Source organism: Lynx canadensis, chromosome E2 (genome assembly GCF_007474595.2).
Source record: "Lynx canadensis isolate LIC74 chromosome E2, mLynCan4.pri.v2, whole genome shotgun sequence".
NCBI classification, from domain to species: Eukaryota; Metazoa; Chordata; class Mammalia; order Carnivora; family Felidae; genus Lynx; species Lynx canadensis.
In genome coordinates, this window is record NC_044317.1 from 17,023,111 (window position 1) to 17,046,177 (window position 23,067).

General features: G+C 42.6%; 1 long non-coding RNA gene across 1 annotated transcript in view; it reads right to left on the reverse strand.

The window, feature by feature from the left end:
• Positions 1-1,698: 1,698 nt before the first annotated feature.
• The window catches only part of LOC115502638, a 59,209-nt gene continuing 37,840 nt past the window's right edge, over positions 1,699-23,067 (reverse strand). The window contains exon 5 of the long non-coding RNA XR_004342960.1: positions 1,699-2,120. This is a non-coding gene — a long non-coding RNA (uncharacterized LOC115502638). The remainder of the gene's footprint in view (positions 2,121-23,067) is intronic.

Here is a 23,067-nt window from a genome sequence, read left to right on the forward strand (position 1 = left end):
TGAAGCTTAAAGATAACCACATCTACTAACTGCAAGGAATGCTGAGAAATGTAGTATGCATTTCGGGTAGCTATATGATTAGCTACAAATCTAACGTTCTGTGACTGTAAGAAAAATAGAACAGCTCATGGGAGGCAGTTGTCTACCAAAGAATAACAGCAAATCTACAGCAAACCTCATAGTTAAAGGTGAAAAAAATAGAAGCATTTCATTACCGTAAGAAACAAGACAAGGATACTTTCCTCTCAATGCTGCTATGAAACATTGTCCTAGAGATCCTAGCCAATGCAGTTAGAAAAAAATAAGAGGACTAAGAATTGGAAAAATAAGAGAGAAGAATCTTTGTTACTTGCAGTTGAAATGGTTGTACATAAGAAGTCCAAGAAAAACATTAAAATAGTTCAGCAGCTCACTGGTAAAGACCACATCCAAAAATCAACAGTGTTGTTAATGATAAAAAAATACAATTACAAGAGCAGCAAAAACTATGGGACATTCATGAATAAATAGAAAAAAGATGGGCAAGACTATTAAGGAGAAATCTATAAAACATTAGTGAGGGATAGAAAAGGACACTTAAGTAAATGGAAACTATACTATGTTTGTGGATCAAAGGACTCAGTATCAGTCTATAACTGGTCTATACATTCGTTAATCTATGTCAGTTAATCTATAAATTCACTGTTATGCCAATCAAAATTCCAAGAGAACATTTTATTGGTCTTTACAAACTGATCCTAAATTTCATACGAGAGAACAAATAGTCCCAAAACAGCCAAGATAATTTTGAGGAAAAAATAAGAAGGACCTATGAGACCTGACCTGATCTACCAGATCAGTTAAGAAAAATGTGTCATGAAGTCTTATTTTTAAAAACAATTCAACTTTTGTTTAGAAATAGACAAATAGATTAAAGGAGCAGATATAACCCACAAACAGCTTAAAGACATATGGCATAAAACAGAAACTGCATTATAAATCAGTGGGGAAAATTGAAAAACATAATAAATAGTGCCAGAACAATAGGTACTTACACAAAGAAGTAAAGTAAGTGAGTTCCTTACCTTATACCAGATAAAAATAAATCAGACTGGATTAAATTTTTAATGTTTTTTTAATGTTTGTTTATTTTTGAGAGAGAAAGAGAGAGGGAGACTGAGCATGAGTGGGGGAGGGGCAGAGAGAGAGAGGGGAGAGAGGGAGACACAGAATCCGAAGCAGGCTCCAGGCTCCGAGCTGTCAGCACAGAGCCCGACACGGGGCTTGAACTCACAAACCGAGAGATCATGACCTGAGCCGAAGTCGGTCGCTTAACCAACTGAGCCAACCAGGCATCCCCCCCGCAAAAAACCCAAGTTTTAAAGTAGGCAAAGGTGAACAAGAAGTTCATCAAAGAGGGGTGCCTGGGTGGCTCAGTTGGTTAAACGTCCAACTTCAGTTCAGGTCATGATCTCACAGTTGGTGGGTTCGAGCCCCGTGTCGGGCTCTGACAGCTCAGAGCCTGGAGCCTGTTCAGATTCTGTGTCTCCCTCTTTCTCTGCCCCTCCCCTGCTCATGCCTTTCCCTCTCCTTCTCTCAAAAATAAATAAATATTAAAAACAACAGAAATTCATCAAAGAGAATTCTGGATGGTTAATAAACGTGAGAAAATGCTCAACCTCACCAGTAACTGGAGTAATGAAAATTAAAACAAGGAGGTACCTTTATGAGTAGAACAAAACTTAATAGACCTTGTGTTTTGGAACAGTTTCAGATTTACAGAAAATTGGAGAAAATAATACAGAGTTTCCATATACCTCCTGCGGTGAATATTAACACCTTATGTTAATGTGGTACATTTGTTACAATTAATGTACGAATATTGACACATCATCATTATAAGTCCACAGTTTATCCAGATTTCCTCAGTTTACCTAATGTCCTTTTTGTATTCCAGGATTCCATTCAGAATACTACTTCACATTTAGTCACCATATATGCTCCTTAGGCTCCTCTTGGCTGTGACAGTTTCTCAGACTGTCCTTGGTTTTGATGATTCTGACAGTTTTGAGGACTACTGAACAGGTACATTGTATGGCACCCCTCTACTATATTTGTCTGATGTTTTTCTTGTACCTAGACTGGAGCAATGAGATTTGGGGAGGAAAACCATAGAGTTTAAGCGCCATTTTCATCACATCATGTCAAGGATACATACTATCAAGATAATGTATGACTGTTGATGATCTTGATCACCTGGCTGAAGAATAGAAAAATTTTAAGATCTTAAAATTCTAAGTGTAGGTGTGCCTGGGTGCCTCAGTAGGTAAAGCGTCCAACTTCGGCTCAGGTCATGACCTCGTAGTCCGTAGGTTCAAGCCCCCGTCGGGCTCTATACTGACAGATCGGAGGCTGGAGGCTGCGTCAGATTCTGTGTCTCCCTCTCTCTCTGCCCCTCCCCCCATTCATGCTCTGTCTCTCAAAAATAGATACACTTTATTAAAAAAAATTCTAAGTGTAATAAGGACAAAAGGAAAGGAAACGAGAAGTTTCATACACTGCTGGTGCTTATGGAAGTATAAAGTGACAAAATAAAAACCTCTCACTTTGGGTAGAAATTTGGCAATATCTGGTGACGTTGGAAATGTCTATACTCTTGGCCTGGCAATTCCACTTCCAGATTTGAGAACCTCTCACTCATGTATATAAGCATGCAATGACATGTTTATTGCAACATTATTTATGATACTGAAAAACCAGTAAGTTGGAATCATTGAAGACCTGGATCCACTGGTACCTGAAGACTGACCAGCTACTTTGCAACCAAGAACGCTTCAGTTACATGACCAAATAACATTCTATGTTAAGAATGCTTGAGATGATTTTCTGTCACTTGCAGACTTACTGAGTTCTAACCGATACACCAAGATATTAATGTCACCTTCATCTAAATCCACGCCCAGTTTGGTGTTTTTAAAAGCAAGAAGTCAACATCTATTAAGCAAAGCCTAAAAGCCTAGACTCTAGACCCTAGAGGATAATTAAACCGCAATGACCAACAGCTTTTAGGTTTATAATATGCAAACTATTCCAGGCAGTCTTGATCAAAGCACAAAAATCAATTAATGAAATAAACATAGTACTTGAAACTGAAGGAAGTAATTTCATAAAGTGATGCCTTGCAAAGTTTTATATTCATATAAATCAGCCCAAAATGAAGGGTTTTTTTCATCTCAAAATAGGAAATATTTCAAATGTATAGGAAATAGATGCCATATATCCATCACCCAGATAACAAATTCATTTCCCTATATTTGTTCATATTTTTTAGAAAAACTTAAGACATTACACATAACACTGAAGTCTCATTACCTGTCCTTTCCTTTCTCCCTCCCCATAGTAACCACCGTCTTAAAGTTGAAGTATATCATCCCATGTTGGTGTTTATACTGTTACTATATATATGTATAACATTGTTTGGATTTGCATTTTCCTATTATTAGCAAGTTTGAACACCTTTTCAGATATTTATTGACCATTCAAGTTCCTCTTCTGTTTATTTCCTTTGGCCACTTTTTTCATTTGGGTTGTTTATATCTTTTGTTAGTCTTTCATATATTCTGGTTACAGATCTGTTGTTGTTTACATTTGTTGCAAGTATCTCCTCCCTGTTAATGCTGGTCTTTGCCTTGGTTTATGGCATTAGTCATACAGAACTCCCAAGGACATTTGGAAGAAATGGTTATTTCTTTTTTTAATTTTTTTTAATTAAAAAATTAGCAACGTGGATGGAACTGGAGAGTGTTGTGCTAAGTGAAATAGGTCATACAGAGAAAGACAGATACCATATGTTTTCACTCTTATGTGGATCCTGAGAAACTCAACAGAAGACCATGGGGGAGGGGAAGGAAAAAAGAAAAAAAGAGAGAGAGGGAGCCAAACCATAAGGGACTCTTAAAAACTGAGGATAAACTAAGGGTTGATGGGGGTGGGAGGGAGGGGAAAGTGGGTGATGGGCATTGAGGAGGGCACCTGTTGGGATGAGTACTGGGTGTTGTATGGAAACCAATGTGACAATAAATTTCATATTAAAATTTTTTTAATGTTTATTTATTTTTGAGAGAGAGAGGGGGAGAGTAGAAGGGACAGAGAGAGAGGGAGACACAGAATCTGAAGCAGGCTCCAGGCTCTAACCTGTCAGCTCAGAGCCCAACACGGGGCTCAAGCTCAAGAGTGCCCCTTTAATTTTTTTTAATGTTTATTTATTTTTGAGAGGTGGAGGGGAGGGCAGAGAGAAAGGTAGAGAATCTGAAGCAGGCTCCACGCTGTCAGTGCAGAACCTAATGCAGGGCTCAAACTCACGAACCTTGAGATCATGACCTGAGTTGAAATCAAGAGTTGGTTGCTTAACTGACTGTGCCACTCAGGCGCCCTAAAAAACAGTTATACTGAGTTATGGTGAGAATATGGGTGAGTTGTTGTTGTTATTCTTTGTACTTTTCTGTATTTTAAAAACTTCTCAAGCTATAAAAGAATTTCTAAAGAAAAATGGGAAGAAAAAGGAATAAAGATCATCTTTTTATTCTTCCTTCTGCTTTTCTATAATTTCCAAAGTTTTTGTAATAAGCAAATCTATAATGGGAGGGAAACCACCAAATCATTTTTTTTCTAAAGTTTTGTTTTTAGCAAACTTTATCCTAATATTGGGAGTAGTCAGTGTCAGTTTAGAGTCAACACTATCTACCTTATGCATTTTTATATATATTATTACTATATGCCCTAGTATATTAATAGTATTTGTAACTTAATAGGTGATGGAAAAGCCCATATTATCCGAAAAATATCCCCCACTCAGATAAGTGGTTTAAATCCCTCTCATGAGCTTGGAATCATGCAGACATGAGTCATGGACAAGATGTCAGTGGTATTGTTTCTTTAATTTCGAAGGAACAGAATTTACATGTGCCTGTGTGTGTGTGTGTGTGTGTGTGTGTGTGTGTGTGTATTCTGATATCCTGAATTGTGGTTACTGCTCAGAGACAATGGACACATTCAAAATTGGTAGAAATGAGGTATTTGCTAAGATTAGATTGAGTTCCTCTTACAATGTTTTATCATTCATTGCACTGATATTAAGTTGGGTAACAGCAGGTGTGAGTGGGTAAAATGATTCTAAATCACAACCACGTGGGGGAAGTTAGAAAAAGTGTGCATAGCATGGAAACCTTTTTACTTTAGTAGCTATCTGAGCAAGCAAACTTGAGCTTCCAAATCTAGTGACAGATTTATATTAATGTAATTGAATAATCGGAGTTTTCCACTGTCAGAAACCTTTATCCACTCCATTACTTAGAGGATTAAAAGAACATTTGATCTGGTGTTTTATGGAGTTTTCTCTTCCCAGGGACCCAGAGAGGGAACAACTGGGAACATATGACCCTGGATATTATCTGTTTCCGCTGCATCTGACCGAACACAGTATATACTAGATCACTGCCAAAAGTTTCAAGTCTGCTTCTCACCTCTATTGGCTCAGAATGATTGGGTTTCAGAACTGGGGGAGAAAAATCTTAGAAATCACTGAATCCCTCTTATTTTACCGGTGAAAAAATTGGGGCATAATTTTGGCAGGAAGTAATAAAATTAGACTTATGCATATAGTATGACCCAGCAATTCCACTGCTGAGAGCTACCAAGGAGAGGCCTGAGGAGACATTCAAAGATGTTTGTTGCAGCATTGTTTGTAACAGAAAAAAAATTAGTAGGAAAATGGCTAATAAAACATAAAATAGTCATACCAAAAAGCACTATGCAGTAGATAAAAGGAATGAGCTAGATCTAAGTGGACAGAGGTGAAAAAACAGAGTGACAAGTTGCAGAAACCTGTGAAAAACATATTTATATAAAAACCCATCTAGCAATACTATTTTCAGGTGGGCATAAAATGAATGATACGCGATATGATACTGAATACAAAAATCTTATAGAACGTGTAGAATTATGCTGTCCAATACAGTAGCTGCTAGGTACCTTGTGGCTATTGAAATTTAAAGTAAGTAAAATAGCACTAGCCACATTGCAAGGGTTCAGTAGCCACATTTGGCTAGGAGCTACTGTATTGGACTGCACAGATATGTACAATTTCCATAATTGCATAAGTTCTACTGGACAATGCTTGTCTAAAACAAATACATGCCAAATTCATAAGATCACGTAGCTAGGTAGTAGTAAAACCAAAACAGATGTCAGAAGACCACTACTTGAGTGTTCTTGGCATGAGGGTTCATTTGGGTCATTTGGGAATGGGTGAATGGATGGATAGATGGATGGATCAATTCATTCATTCATTCATTCATTCATTCATTCATAATAATGTAATGACTATATATTAAGCCCTGGGTTCAGCCCTTGGGAAACAAAATTCAGTTGGATGCCACCCCAGTCCCAGAGGACAGACTAGACAAGTGTCAGTCATCAACTATTCGCGGAATACCTTTTCTCTGGCCAACCCTGTGTGAGGCCTAGGGTCAGTGGTGAACCAAACAAAGTACCTGTCCTCATGGAATTCGTAATCCACAGCAGGCTTCTCAACACTGTGGACATTTTGATGGGTAATTCTTTGTTGTGGGAGCTGTTCTGGATACCATAGTATGTTTAATAGCCTCCCTGGCCTCTACTTACTAAATACCAGCAGAATCCACCCTCTATTTTGGGAACCAAAAATGTCTTCAGATATTGCCAAATGTCCCCTGGGGGACAACATTGCCGCCATGAGAACCACAGGGAAAGAGAGACATTAATCAAATCATAACAAGTTATGTAAATGATAATAAATGTGCTGACTGCTGTGCTGGGGACATGCAGGACGCTTTGAAAGTATTTACCAGGGCCCTACGACCCAGGAATTGCACTATTAGGTATTTATCCAAGGGATACCGGTGTGCTGTTTCAAAGGGGCACCTGCACTCCAATGTTTATAGCAGCACTATCGACAATAGCCAAAGTATGGAAAGAGCCCAAATGTCCACTGATGGATGAATGAATAAAGAAGATGTGGTACATATATACAGTGGAGTATTACTCAGCAATCCAAAAGAATCAAATCTTGCCATTTGCAACTATGTGGATAGGACTGGAGGGTATTATGCTAAGTGAAATTAGTCAGAGAAAGACAAAAATCATATGACTTCACTCAAATGAGGACTTTAAGACATAGAACAGATGAACATAAGGGAAGGGAAGCAAAAATAATATGAAAACAGGGAGGGAGACAAAACAGAAGAGACTCATAAATATGGAGAACAAACAGAGGGTTGCTGGAGGGGTTGTGTGAGGGAGGATGGGGTAAATGGATAAGGGGCATTAAGGAATCTACCCCTGAAATCATTGTTGCACTATATGCTAAGTAACTTGGATGTAAATTAAAAAAATAAGATAAAAAATAAAAAGAGAGGAAAAATAAAGAAAAAAAAGAAAAGAAAAGAAAAGAAAAGAAAAGAAAAGAAAAGAAAAGAAAAGAAAAAGTATTTACCAGGAGCCTGACCTAATCTTTAAGGGGTAGATAAGGATGTTTCCCTAAGGATGTGACAACATTGCCTGCTCTGTTAGCCAAACATGGACAGAACTTGCCTGCCATGGACACAGTTCTGAATGAATAAATCCATGCCAATTGCCAGGGGCAAAGGAAGTAAGATGTTCAAGGGCAGAGATGTCAGGTTTCTCTAGGAGAGGTAAGGTAAGCTGGGTTTTGATGCATAATTATCCACGTCAGCGCCTACTGTCTAAAGCTCACTCAACTGGCAAGCTTGGGCAGGTTGCCATGAACTTAAGACTAAACCAGCTGGTAAAAAAAATGGAGACCAGTTGCAGGTCCTGTCTTCTTCATCAGAGATCAGAAAGTCGTAAGTAATAAAGCAAAATGAGAATCAGGATTTATATTTCTGATTTGTCCAACAATTTGGACAAAACCTCCCTCTGTTCTACTCCATTACACTAAAAATAATCCTAGTAGAGAGAAACGGAAGATACTTGTTAGATCACCAAATACCTCCCTCCCCAGTGGCCATGGTAGTTGGGATCCCCGTTGGAAGATGTAATCAGGTCTTTAACCATTCCTTTTCTTAATGAGGCCAAAAGGGACTCCTTGGAGCTAAGACATCTATTTTAATATTTTAAAAGTTGTGTTTACTTTAACTTCTTCATTTTTTTTTCTCATCTAGAAAACAGTGGGCCTGTACTGTGAGAGAGGGAGCTTAGTAATCACTTACCCTCCCCATGTATTTTATAGATGAGGAAACTAAGGCCCAGAGGGGGGAAGCATCTGGCTCAAAGTTGCACAGATATTTATGGCAGTCATTCCCAAATCTCTTAATCTCCTCTCTCCCTTATATTCAGGAACAACGAAAGAATATATAATACAATACAATACAATATAATATAACATAATATTACAATATATAAAGTATAAAATACATAATATGTGTAGTCTTGTTATTTTCAAATATAGGAGAATATATGTATTTATTATATAAATATATGTAAGTTTAAAAGTGATATAACTAAATGCAAAGTGGGTACAGGATCCCAGAACGGAAAAAGGATATTAATGGAAAAATAAATGAAGTCTGAAGAAAGTCCAAAGTTTAATGGCAGTAATGTAATGTACCAATATAGGTTTCTTAGTTCTGACAAATGTTCCATGGTTATGCAAAATGTTAACAAGAGGGGAAACTGGGAGTATAAGTACTCTCTGTACTATTTTTGTATGTCTTCTGTAAATCTTAAATAATTCCCAAATAATACTATTATTTATAAAGTAAAAAAGTATTTAACAGGAGCACCTGGCTGGCTCAGTCGGTAGAGCATGCAACTCTTGATCTTGGTGTCACGAGTTCAAGCCCCACATTGAGTGTAGAGCTTACTTAAAAAAATTAATTAAAAAAATAAAATAAAATTATCTTAAAAAAAAAAAAAAGTAGGGGCACCTGGCTGGCTCAGTCACTGGAGCATGTAACTCTTGATCTTGGGGTTGTAAGTTCAAGCCCTGTACTGGGTGTAGAGATTACTTAAAAATAAAATCTTTAAAAAATAATAATGAAATTGGGGCACCTGGGTGGCTTAGTCAGTTAAGCATCTGACTTCGGCTGGGGTCATGATCTTGGGGTCCTGGGGTTTGAGCCCCGTGTCACGTTCTGTGTGGATGGCTCGGAGCCTGGAGCCTGCTTCGGATGTTGTGTCTCCTCTCTCTCTGCCCCTCCCCCGCTCACACTGTGCCTCTCTGTCTCTCAAAAATGAATAAACATTAAAAAAAATTAAAAAATAAATAATTTTAAAATAAAAAAGTAAAGATAAATGTAATAAAATAATAAACAAGTTCAAACAAAACAGAAGTGTTTAAAGAAACAACAACAAAAAAGGAGACTTGTAATTCTTCCCCTAAATTCTAACCACGTTTCATAGCTCAGTGTGCCTTTCCAGGCATTTTCTTTTATGTTTATCCAAACACACAAACAGTTTTTAAATATTCTATTGCATTTAACCTTTCCAATAATCATATGAAATTGGCATTATAATCAAATGAGAAAAGGAGGCTCAGGGCAGGTAAATAATTGGCTCAGGGTCACTGGTAGATGTCTGGGACTAGATTTAAAGCTGACTCTACCTAACTCCGAACTCCATGCTGTTCCCAGAATCCACAAGGCAGTGCCCTGCACAAGAGCTTTCAGCTCAGGAGGTGAGTCAGGGCCTACTCTTGTGTTTCCTACTCTTGTCACTCTTGTCACTCACTCCGGCAAAGGCTGTATCTGCTTGGAGGGTGGGGACCCCTTTACTTGGCACTAAGGCTCCACATGGACCAGCACCAGCTCTCTTCTCTCCCTCTCTCCTATGCCGACAGGATGGTGATGCTGGTCACGGCCATGATCGTTGTAGAATATGGCGAGTGTGATTTGGGATGTGTTTTGCATTGCCCACGGTGAAGGACAGAAGAGGGGTGTATTCTGAAATATAAGGAAACACACGGGCACGACACTTCATAATATGTTATAGCAAGCTTGTCGTCTGCAGATGATGATGGAACATATTTGGGTCCTCTGATGTTAACCAATAGCAGAGGATTCAAAACACAAAATAAGTTCAGCTCTCCTCCCCAAAGCAATGCGCTTCACTTGCCAGGAATGGAATTTTCACACATTTAAGGTCAAAGTGAAATTTCTGGGAGGGATCTCAGTGAATCATAAAGCCAGTCACCACGTGCAGGGGCTCTGAATAGGAGGAAATTGGAACAACAATATGCTGAGTTTTTCAACATTAGTCTGTGAGCAGTTCAGGATTCTGGCCCCGTGTGACCTTCCCAACAGAAAAATCACCTTTGGTTATATTAGCAAAGCTGCATTTTGCATTTTTTAAAATGTTTATTTATTTTTGAGAGAGGCAGAGTGCAAGCAGGGGAGGGGCAGAGAGAGAGAGGGAGACACAGAATCCAAAACAGGCTCCAAGCTGTCAGCACAGAGCCTGACGTGGGGCTGGAACTCACAAACCACGAGATCATGACCTGAGCTGAAGTCGGACACTTAACCGACTGAGCCACCCAAGCACCCCAGCAAAGCTGCATTTTGAATAATTCACTGGCGAAACAAAGAGGGTTGCCCCTTAGAAAGAAGGAAACCTCACTGGGTATTAGCCTCACTCTGCGCGAGCCCCACGTTAGCACTTTCACACGCTCACTTAATCCTCACACGTCTCTGTGAGGGATGTTCTAGCATCATCCCTGTTTCACAGGTGAAGACACTGAGGCCCACAGAGAGGTGACCAACCTAAATGTCACACAACTACTAAGCAGCTGACAAAAGATTCTAATCCAGAAGTGTTTGACTCTGAAACAGATGTTTTTAAAAATGTTTCAGAGTGACTTTGCAAACAAACTATATATATTTTAATCTCTTAAACTCAAAAAAAAAAAATTACCACTTCTACAGCATATGCTATCCCCACACTGTGGTTTATATTCTGAGACCAGATGGTAAAATAAAAACCAACAGTCCTTTCCAGCACTCACTCAAATTCTGGTCATACTTTTCTATACTCAGGGAAGATCTAAATACATTTGACGTAGTACCCAAGGAACAGATTCCACATGTCAAGCTTGGTTTAATGTGTTTACATTGGACCTGACGTTCTCTGAGATCTGCCCCATTCTCTCTTTAGTAAATAACTGTGATGTCAACTAACATTATATTTATTTGTGAAATTGTCTTTTCCTAACATTTTAGCATAAAAACTTCTCAACACAAGGTGAAAGGATTTCACAGGGAACGCTCATATACCTGCCAGCTGGACTCTACCATGAACAGTTTACAATACTTTACCTTTTTTATTGTTTTTTCTAGGTGCCGATAGCTTTGTGTGCGTTATCTCACTTAATCCATGAAAAACTCTCTGAAGCTTATACTGTTATTACTCCCATTTAGTGGATGAGGAAATTAAGGCTCAAAGAGTTAAGGTGACAGACAACAAGTTTGTCTACAAAAACGCTACTCCAGTTATACTCACAAAGATGGAGGCCAACCTGAGCTGAATTTAAGGGAATTTTATTAGTTCAGTTAACGTTGGATATTTGTTTTCTGAAATAGAGGAGTTTCCAGATGTAAAACTTAACAAAAGGAGTCTAGATGCTGAATAGGAAGGGATTTGTTCTTTTGGATTTCATACTTAGGGTATTGATTTTTTTATTAAAAAAAAATTGTAAGGCTGAGATATAGGCCCAAAGATGTTCACTACAGGGTTATTTATAATGAGAAAATTTGGAAACAATCTAAATGCTCCAAACTAGAGAAACAGCTAATGTTAAAAAGTGTTTCCTTTGCCTCGTGGAAATATTTGTCAATCTAGCATCAGACATATGTGCATAATCCAAGTGTAATATGACAGTCAGGAATGTAAATGCTAAGATTGCACATCACTCTCCCTCGCATAAAAAAAATAACAGATTGAATACCAGAAGCTGAAAGGAGGAAAGGATTTGGAAAGGGCACTATCATCTGGGCCATGTATCAGGTGCATTTGGCTCAGTCCTGAAAAGCCTAATAGTAGGTACAACACGACAAAATATCACCAGCCTCCTTCACCGTGCACACATTTGTTGAGTGCTTATTAGATGCAGATACTAGAGACCCACTGGTGGAGGGAAAAGATTCCTGTCTTCGTGAGGATGGCAGGCCATATAGGAAGGCGTTGCCTTACCCGTACTCTGGGTTCTATCAAATGACTAGTTTAGTTAGGAAAGACTCTTCTCTCTGTTAATACGTAGAGCAATGGCTCTCAAACCATTGGGCAATATCCACACATCCCCAGCCCCCAAGGACCTTTGGCAACGTCTGCAGATACTTTTGATGGTCACAACTGGCAGCGGTGGTGGTGGCAGTGCCACTCGGATCTAGTGACAGAGGTCAGCGATGCTGCTAACCACCTACAAGGCACAGAAGGGCACCTCATGTCAGTAGTGCTTAGGATGAGAAATGGACTTAACAGAGACTCTCAGGATCCTTTCTTAGAAGCTACAGAGAAGGAAGACCCAGAGGGGGACGGATGTCCCACAGGAAGGCGGCAGCAGGCATACGTGTGCAAGGGGAAGAGGATTTGCCTGGGTGATTCTGGAGGTTATTAGGCAAAACTATGGGTAGAGACAGTCTCAATTTAGTGAGAATCCTACTCCAGAAGTTAATTTGTAAATTGCTTCTTTGGCATGTCTTGGGCCCCCTGCCTGCCTTCCTCCAGAAGGAGTCCATATGGTGAAATGAAAGGCTCTTGGAGATGAAATCAGAGGATCTGGGTTAAATCCCAACTTGGCAATAACGAAACTCACTTTACTTTTCTGAGCCCCCAATTCCACTTTTGAGAACTGGGGTTGGAAACGCTTGCCCACCCCTCCCCACCTCCCCACCCCTCCCACCCCCCCACTGCAGAGATGAGAGCAGGTGTTTGAACATGCCTGGCTCGCTGCAGAGGCTCAAAGGTGACACTGTCATTATTACTGTTGGTGTTTTCACAAGGCATCATTAACTGAAAAGAGTGGTTATAAAACAGAACATATTTTTTAATAATAAATAAATAAAACAAAACAGAACATATTGTATGCATCCAGTTTTTGCTCGATCTGAATATTTGCCGAGAAAATAGTCTAAAAGTAATTCTGTCAGATGGCTAACACAAATGGTCCCTGAGTGAGGAGACAGAACAAAACAAAACAGAAATAAATATATTACCTTTGGGAGTAGATAGTAAATACGTGGTATTTAAACTCTTAGGAGTTATTTTTGCCAAAAGATATTTTATGAAAAAAGAAAGATATTTTATGATGTGAGGAAATACCTAGGATACAATTTAAGCAAACACAAAGGCAAGGTAGGAATCGTACGGAGCGGCGCTGTCTACGAGCTCCATGTGGCCAGGCTGAATTGAGATACGGCGTAGGGGAGAAAAAGAAAGATCTCAAAGACTTCAAGCGACTGTAAAGTGTGTCTCATTAATAATTTTAATAGTGAGGATATGAGGAAATGATTATTGTGTGAAATATAACGTTAAAAGCAATTTTACCTTTTTGTGTTCGTTTCTCTTTAACGAGGCTACCAAAACATTTAAAATTACACGCGTGGCTCACATTTGTGATTCAACTATTTCTTTTGAGTAGTGCTGATATAAACAATATAAGCTCGACTGTATTATGAAAAAAAGACAGAGAAAAACATCGAATGGAAAAATACCAAACTCATCCCTATGGCTCAATCTAAATGACAGGATTATGGGTGGCTCTTTCAGTTACTTTACACTTCTGTGTGTTTCCCTAACGTTCTATGGGGTGCAGAAACCTCTGTGATAATCTCGACAAGGGCAAAATGAGTCTAGATTCTCTCCTGTGTTCCAGAGCAAAAACTGTCCTTTCTCAAAATGCATCCTCAGGGACTGTTATTTTGTAGGGCGAAAAAGGATGTTTCTAGCTGGCTGACCTCTCTTTCAGTCCCGGGTGGAAGGGGAAGGTCTGGCATCCAGCTCCCCATTCCCCGTGGGTACAGGGCGACCTTCTCTGGGCCTTCCCCACGAAAAGGGAACAGAGGGTGTGAGGACTACGAGGAGCGGCTCAGTGGATGCTCAGAACATCCCTCGGCAAGGAAATGAGTCATCCAGTGAGTCAGCCCCACCACCCTGCTTTCGTTCTCGGTATTGTTCCACATCGCTGCTCCTGGGTCTGTCACCCTTTCCCCCCGAACCGTATGCGTGGCCTTGAGTTGGCCCTGGCGGACCTGGCTGAGAAGGGCTCCCGGGTGCTAAGTACCTAAGGTGCGTCTTTCACGGTGCTGCCTGTCACCACATAATCTTCGTTCACCTGTGTAGCGACGCACTCAACACAGGTGTCATTAGGATTCTCGTTTCGCAAATGAGGAAACTGAGGCACAGAGAGGTTAAATACTTGGCCGAGGGTCGTAGCTGGGAAGAGGGTAACGTGAGATTCAAACTCAAGCTTGACTCCAGAGCACGTGCTCTGGGATGCGGCAGCCCCCCCCCCCCCCCCCCGCACTCTGTGTTTTCTAGAGCCTGCCCAGATGAGACTGAGAAGTATTTAACTGGGGTCTCTCCACCGCCCTCTATGTCGGGTGCCCGGGGCCCTGAAACGGGCTGCACACCCAAAATATAAGTGGGCTGCTTGCTCTCTTCCAAAATACGAGTCTGGGAAAGAGTCTGAGTCTGATATCAGACGTTTACGCCAAAGTATGACTTTCAGCCTGTAATGACACCTGCAGGGAGCAATTGTGGGTGAAATCCTGCCTCGATGGTAGGGTGAAAGACTAAAAGAATTTCTGCCAGCGGGAGGCACACAGGGGAGACATGTGGAGGAAAAGGAGGGTGTTCGTTCACAGTTCTGCTCTTTCCTGAGAACGGGAGCCCACCTCCTCCAGGAGCCAAGCCTTGCCTTGGGTTTATTAGCAGGGTAGGTGGGGCAAGGCCGAGTAAGCTGTGCTCACGTGATGTGGCTGCCACAGAATGCCACCCCCTCACAGATTCCACCAGGGGAGAGTCATGCCTCGGCAGTAAGCATTTCTCTGTCTCGGAAACCTTTAGATTTTTAAGAAGAATTTCATGTTTTTATGTGTAACACATTCACGTGGTTCGAAAATTATATAATGCTTATAATAAACATTATATATAATATTATTATATAATAACAATTATATAATTTTCGAACCACGTGAATGTACTACACACACACACACAGAAGTTATTTTTGAAAGTCTTCCTCCTACGGGGTCCCCATCTGCCCAGTTCCTACCGCACCCCCATAGTTACCGCTGTTATTAGTTTCTTGTGTATCTTTCCAGAGTTTCTTCATACATATATAAATAAACACAAATATACGCATACGGACAGACACACACACACGGGCACACTCTGTCACCCTTCTTTTTCTACAAAAGTTACAGGCTCTTTTCACAAGAGTGAAAATACTGGAGAGAAGAACACACTGTTATTAACACTTCAGTGAAAAGGAGTCCATAGGTATTCTTCTGGGGGGCACTGATGACCTGGGCCCTTTTCCTTTGTTTTCACGTTTTTTTTAAAGTCAGGTTTCACGAGACATAACTTATATACAGTAAAATTCACTCTTTTCAGTGGACAGCTCTGTGATTTTTGACAAATGCGTACAGTTGTATAGCTACTACCACAGTCAAGATACAGAACAGTTCTTTTTTAAAAAAATGTTTTTAACGTTTTGCATATATTTGAGAGACAGAGAGGGAGAGCAAGCAGGGAGGGACAGAGAGAAGAGAGGGACAGAAGATCCAAAGCGGGCTCCATGCTGAGAGCAGAAAGCCCAACGCGGGGCTCGATCTCATGAACTGTGAGATCATGACCTGAGCCGAAGTCGGATGCTTAATCGACTGAGCCACCCAAGCGCCCCAAGATACAGAACAGTTCTATCCCTCCCGCCAAATTCTCTCATGCCCGTCTCTAGCCGTCCTCTACCCCCACCTCCAGCCCCTAGCAACCCCATCTGCGCCCCCAGCCCCAGCCCCTAACAACGACTGATATGTTCTCTGTCCCTATAGTTTTGCTTTTCCCAGAATGTCGCGTAGATGGATCAGGCGATATGTAATTTTTTGCATCTGACCTTTTTCACTTACCAGACTCCTATTCCATTGTATGGATGTATCACAGTTTGTTTATCCATTCATCAGCTGGAGGACATTTAGGTCTGCAGTTTGGGGCAATTATGAGTGGAACTTCTACAGACATTCATACACAGGTTTTTGTGTGAATATACATTTCTCATCGACCAGTATGTCGGAGTGGGATTACAGGGTCACGTGGACAGTGTGTATCATCTCATTTTTCATCCTTACAATTGTGCTGTGATCTGGCCTTGCCAGCTCGTTCTCAGAGGGCAAATCTGAGGGCCAGAGTGTTTTAGTAGGCTGTCTCCCGCATCACCCATCAGATCAGTGGCAGAGATAGGATTTGAACTCAGATCTAACAACAACAACTGCCTTCTGCTTGTAACTTTGATGTAACACTGGCTTTCCGCCACCCGGTTAAAAGGGGTCAGAGATACCCAGGCGTAAGGGCTAAAGCCGCGAATAAAATACAAACCTCACTTTCTCTCTAATTTTGGCTCCCTGAGAAGAATTCAGTCTTCTGGTTGAAAGGAAATCCCAGCGGGGGCCCCCTCTGGGCTGGTAGTACACTCTGTTGCCTCAAGAATATTAGCTTTTCCCAAAGGGAATGATTCCTAATGTTTATGAGTGGGTCTGGAATGTGCTCTTAAAAGTTTATAGTTCACTTAACATGCATCATCTCATCAGAGAACGATTTCGTGAGGGGGTGGACCTGTCTCTCCCTGTAACCCACCCACAGAGCCACCAACACCTGGTGAACGTCGGCAGAGGGAGCCTATTTGTGACCCTTATTATTTCACTCTATTCGGAGCTGCACACCCCTCCCTTTGTGCAATGACAGCCTGGCAATTCCAAACGCCCTCCTGGCACGCCTGGATTGGCAGGGTGGTGGCCTGGAACGGGCACGGGCCCGGGACTCCAGGCCTTCCCTTGGCATTTTGTTGGGCGTTAGGAGGGTCCCAGGATGGAGGAGGCAGTGAGCAAATGTCAGTCCCCTTCCCTTTCCCTAACAGACAGGTACCAAGCCAGCAAGGAAGACCCCAGAGCTCAGTCAGTGAGCTGTGGGCTTCAAGCAAGTCGCCTCCCTACTCTGCGCCTTTGGTTTTCACATTCATAAAAGTGGACCAGCTCCAAGTTCACCGTATGGAATGTAATCATAAATGTAGCCTTTCAGCCTAAAGAGGAGGGATTAAGGGAAAAACCCCTTAATCTCCTGGCTGCCTAGAAGGCCCTGCCCTCTCCCAGCAGAGATGAGACTTTACAGCCGTGGAGAGGCTGCTGGAAGTGGCAGGGAGAGGCCTGAATCTTACAGATCACCTAGGGCCAGGCCCACAAGGGGAACCAAGGGAATGTTTCACCGGCTCCTGGAAGAATTCTCTGCCTCACACTCGTTGTAGGGGATGTGAGTCTCTGTTCAATGGGAGTAACAGTGCATCTTCCTCCTGGGGTTTTGAGGATGGGGACTGGAGGACATATGTTCCTTGCTTAGCTACCTCACGGATTGTTTCTGGCTGAAACGAGAGCGTGTGGGCCACAAGTATCACGTGTGCTCCTTTTGGCCCACAGGTAGGGTGACCAGCTTGTCCTGGTTTGCAATCTTAGTTCCACATCCCAGAAAACTCCTTAGTCCTAGGCAAACCGGGATAGTCAGTCACCCTACCTACATACCCATTTTTTTTTTTAAATCAAAAACTCACAATGTTCAAAGTTTAGAATTTCACAGTGAACATTCCAAATGTCTGGAATCTATTAAAAACCATAGGACCTGGCAACTCCGTGCCCACATATGCACACGGAAGCAACGGGCCGGGGCTGCGGGTAGCAGCTTCCCTTGGAAGGGCCAAGCGCCCACCACTTTGCCACAGTCCCCATCACTCACTCTCGTCTTTTTTTCTTTTTTTAATATTTATTTATTTTGAGGTGGGGGAGGGGCAGAGAGAGAGAGAGAGGAAGACACAGAATCTGAAGCAGGCTCCGGGCTCTGAGCTGTCAGCACAGAACCTGACATGGGCTTGAACTCACAGGACCTGAGCTGAAGGCAGACGCTTAACCAACTGAGCCACCCAGGCGCCCCAAGATTGACTGATTTAAAGGGTTCTGTAATCGAACGCAGACCAGTAGGAGTAGCTGTCTGGATCCAGGGTCCATTGGATTCAGAGACTTGGGCTCTGCCCCAGCCAAGATTCTGTTCCAGCTTCTCCTCACAAACTTTATTGTCTCAGGCCTGCTTCTGCACATGGAAGGGAGAAAGGAGCAAAGGCAACTCTGGGCTCATATTTTTACTATTTGAATCCCCAAAGAGGGGAAAAGGACGGATGGTGAGTAGTGGTGATATTCTCTTCCCACCAGTTGGAAGATCCAGTTAGAAAAATCCTAGGGGGGGGGGGGAGCGCCTGGGTGGCTCAGTCAGTTGAGCGTCAGCTCAGGTCATGATCTCGCATCCATGGGTTTGAGCCCCGCATGGGACTCTGTGCTGATAGCTCAGAGCCTGGAGCCTGCTTTGGATTCTGTGTGTGTGTGTGTGTGTGTGTGTGTGTGTGTGTGTGTGTGTGTCTCTCTCTGCCCCTCCCCTGCTCACGCTCTGTCTCTGTCTCTCAAAAAATAAAATAAAACATTAAAAAGAAAAGAAAAAAAAATCCTAGGGAAGAATTATGATTGGCCTGGCTTAGCTCCTAGACCAATTGGATCTGTTCCTGGAAGAAAGAAGGGATGGGTGTTAGACCCAAATCATAGCCACTAACTGGTGGGTTATGCAGGTTTTAAAGGAGCTCCAGAACCCTCCAGTCTGGGAAGCTCTTCTCTGCAGTCTGTTTTTTTTTTTTTTTTTTTGTACCAATTATAGTAATCATGATGGCTTAAAATGTGCCAGGCACTGTTTTAATTGCTTTGCAGATATCATCTCATTGAATCTTCTCATCGACCCTCTAAGGAGGTTTATTATCCCTGTTTTACAAAGGAGGAAACTGAGACACGAAGTAGTTAAGTAGTTAGGCAGCTTGCCCAAGAGGCAGACCTGGGCTGGGAGGCCAAGTGGTCCGGCCAGGAATGCCATGCTCACTGGCATCAAAGCTGCCTCTCTGGAGAGAGCCACACACTCCACTATGAAAGATCCGTCACAGCTGCCTGTGTGGCGGCAGTGCTCAAAGGTGTGGCCACTAATGGTGTGGCTTTCCATCTGTGAGCATGGGTGAAGGACTGGGTGAGAGGTCCCTCAGATTCCTGCCATGCTTGCTGCCCGTGCTGAGGAAGCTGGCTTTGATCTGCCTCTGGGCCACTGGGCACGGCGCTATCTGTCCATCTAGCCCTCTGCCAGGCAGCCTGGCCCAGACTCCTTCTGCCGCATTTTTGCTTCTCACCAAGTCTGCAGTCAGTGACCCGAGCCCTGCATCAGGAATCAGAAAAATCATATTTTGAATTTTGCTTTGTTTTGTTCTGTGTTCCTGGTCCTGGCTCTGTCCCTGACAGAATACAAATAGCAATATGTTCAGTTGTTTGTCTGGGTTTTAGGGAAATTTGATTCATTCTGACAACTGTGTAGTGAATTTCTTCTCTGAGCCTGACTATGAGGACAGGGTTATAGCAATAAATGAGAAGCTGACTCTGCCCTATAACAATTTAGGCTACTTTTATTTTTAAAATCCTTATCTCTAAACTGCTCCATTCTGGATCAGGCAAAAGTTTTCTTGATGGTCTGGGTCGCTTCAGTTTCTGACCTATGGGCCACAGTCAGTCTAACTGCTCTAAAATATTGCTTTCATCCACAACTGGGAATTGTTTTTTTTCTCCTAGGACTAAATCAGACCTTTATTTGTTTACTTATTTTTTAAAGTTCATTTATTTATTTTGAGAGAGAGAGAAAGAGAGAGAATGTGGGGGACGGGCAGAGGGCAGGGGGAGAGGGAGAGAAAGAGAAAAATCCCAATCCCAAGCAGACTCTGCATTGTCAGCACGGAGCCTGAGGTGGGGCTCAAACCCCTGAATTGTGATATCATGGCCTGAGCTGAAGTCAGAAGCTTAACCAACGGAGCCACCCAGGTGCCCCTAATTCAAACCTTTCAATCAGATTCTGTTTATGTCTGATAGTCTTCCCCCTTTACCAACCCCACCCGCTGAATTGATTTGCTCCCTGCACTGTTAACCAGCAGGAATTAGGCTTGTCTATTACTGCCCTCTAGTCCATATCCCTTCTTTGGAATGTCCCTTATCTGCAGTTCTTGGTAGGCTTAGGCAGTCATGTTTAAATCACATGATTTGCCTTCTGACCATAGCTGATTGGTTCTAAGTGATCACCTGACCCAGGCATACCCATCCACAGGCTAAGCTGAGCCAATCAGCGTCTGCTTCCTCCATATGCTGCCCTAAAAGGCTCAGAGAGCAGATGATGATGGCCGGCCCTGGAGCAGGAGGGTCTTGTGGTGTCAGAGTGTAAGCTTGCACCAAGTAAAATCCTAGGAAGGGAGGGAAGCAGGAGAATGGAACATACACAGAGAGAGGGGCAGAGGTGAGAGACCACCCATGAGGCAATGCAGAGGGAGAGGCAGGGAGGAGAACCTCCAATTTACCAGGTTGAGCCCTCTCCTGTCACTTTTGAAGTCCACTTCCTAGCCTTGGCTGTCTAATATACCTTTTAATAGAGTCTTAGTTAAATTGAGCAAGTTTGACATGGCCTGAATTTCTTGCAACCAAACTGTGACTAGAATGTCAAAATATTTCATCCATTCCATCACTATCACATCATTTATTACAACAATAAAGTGCAGATATTCCACCTATCCCCAATGGATGGTAAGACCTTTAATTCGTCTTTATATCCCTCCTATTCTCCCTTGCCTAGTACATGGTCTGCGCTCGGTAAGAGCTTGAGGAAGGAATGAAGGAATACTCATCTCTGAATTTCTCTGTCTCGTTTTCCAGCCTCCCCCATCTGGCCCCATATCTAACCTCATTTCCCACTACTCCTCACTACACACCCTACGCTGTGGTTAAACCAGTCTCACCGAGACATCCGACCATTTCTCTGGGCCTTTCCTCACGTTGGAATGCCCTCCTCCCTCTTCGCCTGTTTATCCTTCTAATATCACCCCCCTCCTTCTGCATTCATTCCTCAAATATTTACTGAATGCCCACTTCGCATTGGGCATTATGCTACATACCAGGGTACGGCGGAGAACAAGACAGATAGGCTTTCCTTCACCATGTTGTTAATTGTCTTACGAACTTCCTCCAAGAGCGCCCCAACTCCCACTCCTTACCTCCCTCCTCTCTTACCTCTTGCAAGATTAGTTCCTAGTACCTCACACTGCTGTTTGTTAACAGTTTCTCTTGAATTTGTTTGGTCTCTCCCCACCCCCACCCCCAGCCTCCTCCTGCAGGCTCGATTTTATGTGCCTTGAGGGCTGGAGCTAGGATTTTGCACTTTTTCTATTTATATTTAGGTGGCTCAGCATTGGGGACACAGTGGGCACCTAAAAAATAATTCTTCACCGCTTGCCTGCTTGATTGAAATTGTCTCCTGCCCTCTTGGCCTGGAAAATGGAAGGACAGAGAGGTATTTGTCTGTCTTTGCAATCCCAGGAATAAACACCAGCCTGGGTTTCAGTTGATCCCAATAACCCTGGCCATAAAGCACCATCTAAATCCAGGGTAGAGATGAACAAATAGAGGTTTTATTTGTTCTGTTTAGTCCAGGGTACTCTGGGGGAGGGCTTCACAGACCTCCTTGCCACAAACCTACGCTAACAAACAAGAAGCCACTTCTTTGGCCTCCTGTACAGCGTCCTCTTACCTACGAGTCAACTCCCTTGTCTCTGGCCCTTCTGAAAGACACCTTTCAGCTCTGCATCTTTACTGGGTGGGAGGGGAAAAAAAAATAGGGGCGCTAGATTTCATTCTCTCCCAGACATAAGCAAAGGTGGTTCTTCCCACACCGAGCCCAGCAAGCTCTCACCACAGAATTTCTCTGCAGAAAGAGAGTGCCTTTTTGAAACACAGAGTTACTCTTTCAACTCAGGAAGGGGAAAAAATAATCCACCGACCAACCCCGAAACCTACACTTGGCTAAAATCCTGAGTTCAATGACAGGATTGGAGTGAATCACTGCTCTTTGCTCTGATTGTGTCAGCAACAGGCAGCTGAGAGCTGTCTCGTCCTCCCAGCAGAGGCCTTATGCCATATTTGCGCCTAACTCTGATTCCCTTTTTGCTTGTAAGCAGCGCCATCTTAACTAATGCAGGACAGGGATTAGGTTCAACCCATCTGGTCGAGTCCAGGGACTGACAGTTCTGAGAAAGAAGCTGTTCCATCACAAGGGGCTGACCTCTTGTGTCTAAAGCTCAAGCCCAACTCATTCTAACTCTGTTGCCAGTTCGAAACACTCTACAATGCCTTCGACGTGAAGTCTTAGCTCACAGGGATTCTAAGCTCTAGACAACAATAAGTAGAACTTTTCGGGGCACCTGGGTGGCTCAGTTGGTCGGGTGTCTGACTTCGGCTCAGGTCATGATCTCACAGTTCGAGGGTTCAAGCCCCACATCGGCCTCACTGCTGTCAGCACAGAGCCTGCTTCGGGTCCTCTGTCTCCCTCTCTCTCTCTGCCCCTCCCCAGCTGGTTCTCTCCTTCTCTCTCTCTCAATTAATAAATAAACTTAAAAAAAAAGTAGCACTTTTTGAACATGTCTTCCTAAGTGCCTTGTCCTCACTGAACATTATTTATACGTTATTTCATTTGATCCTAAAACAACCCAAGCACCCCTATGAGGTAGGTACGATGGTAATCTCTATTTTATAGATACAGAAACTGAGACCCAGAGAAGAATCTCTGTTTTACAGACATAGAAACTGGCATCCAGAGAAACAGACTACCTCGTCTATACCTACTACATGATGGAGACAGGACGTGGACCCAAGCCAGGTGATTCCAAAA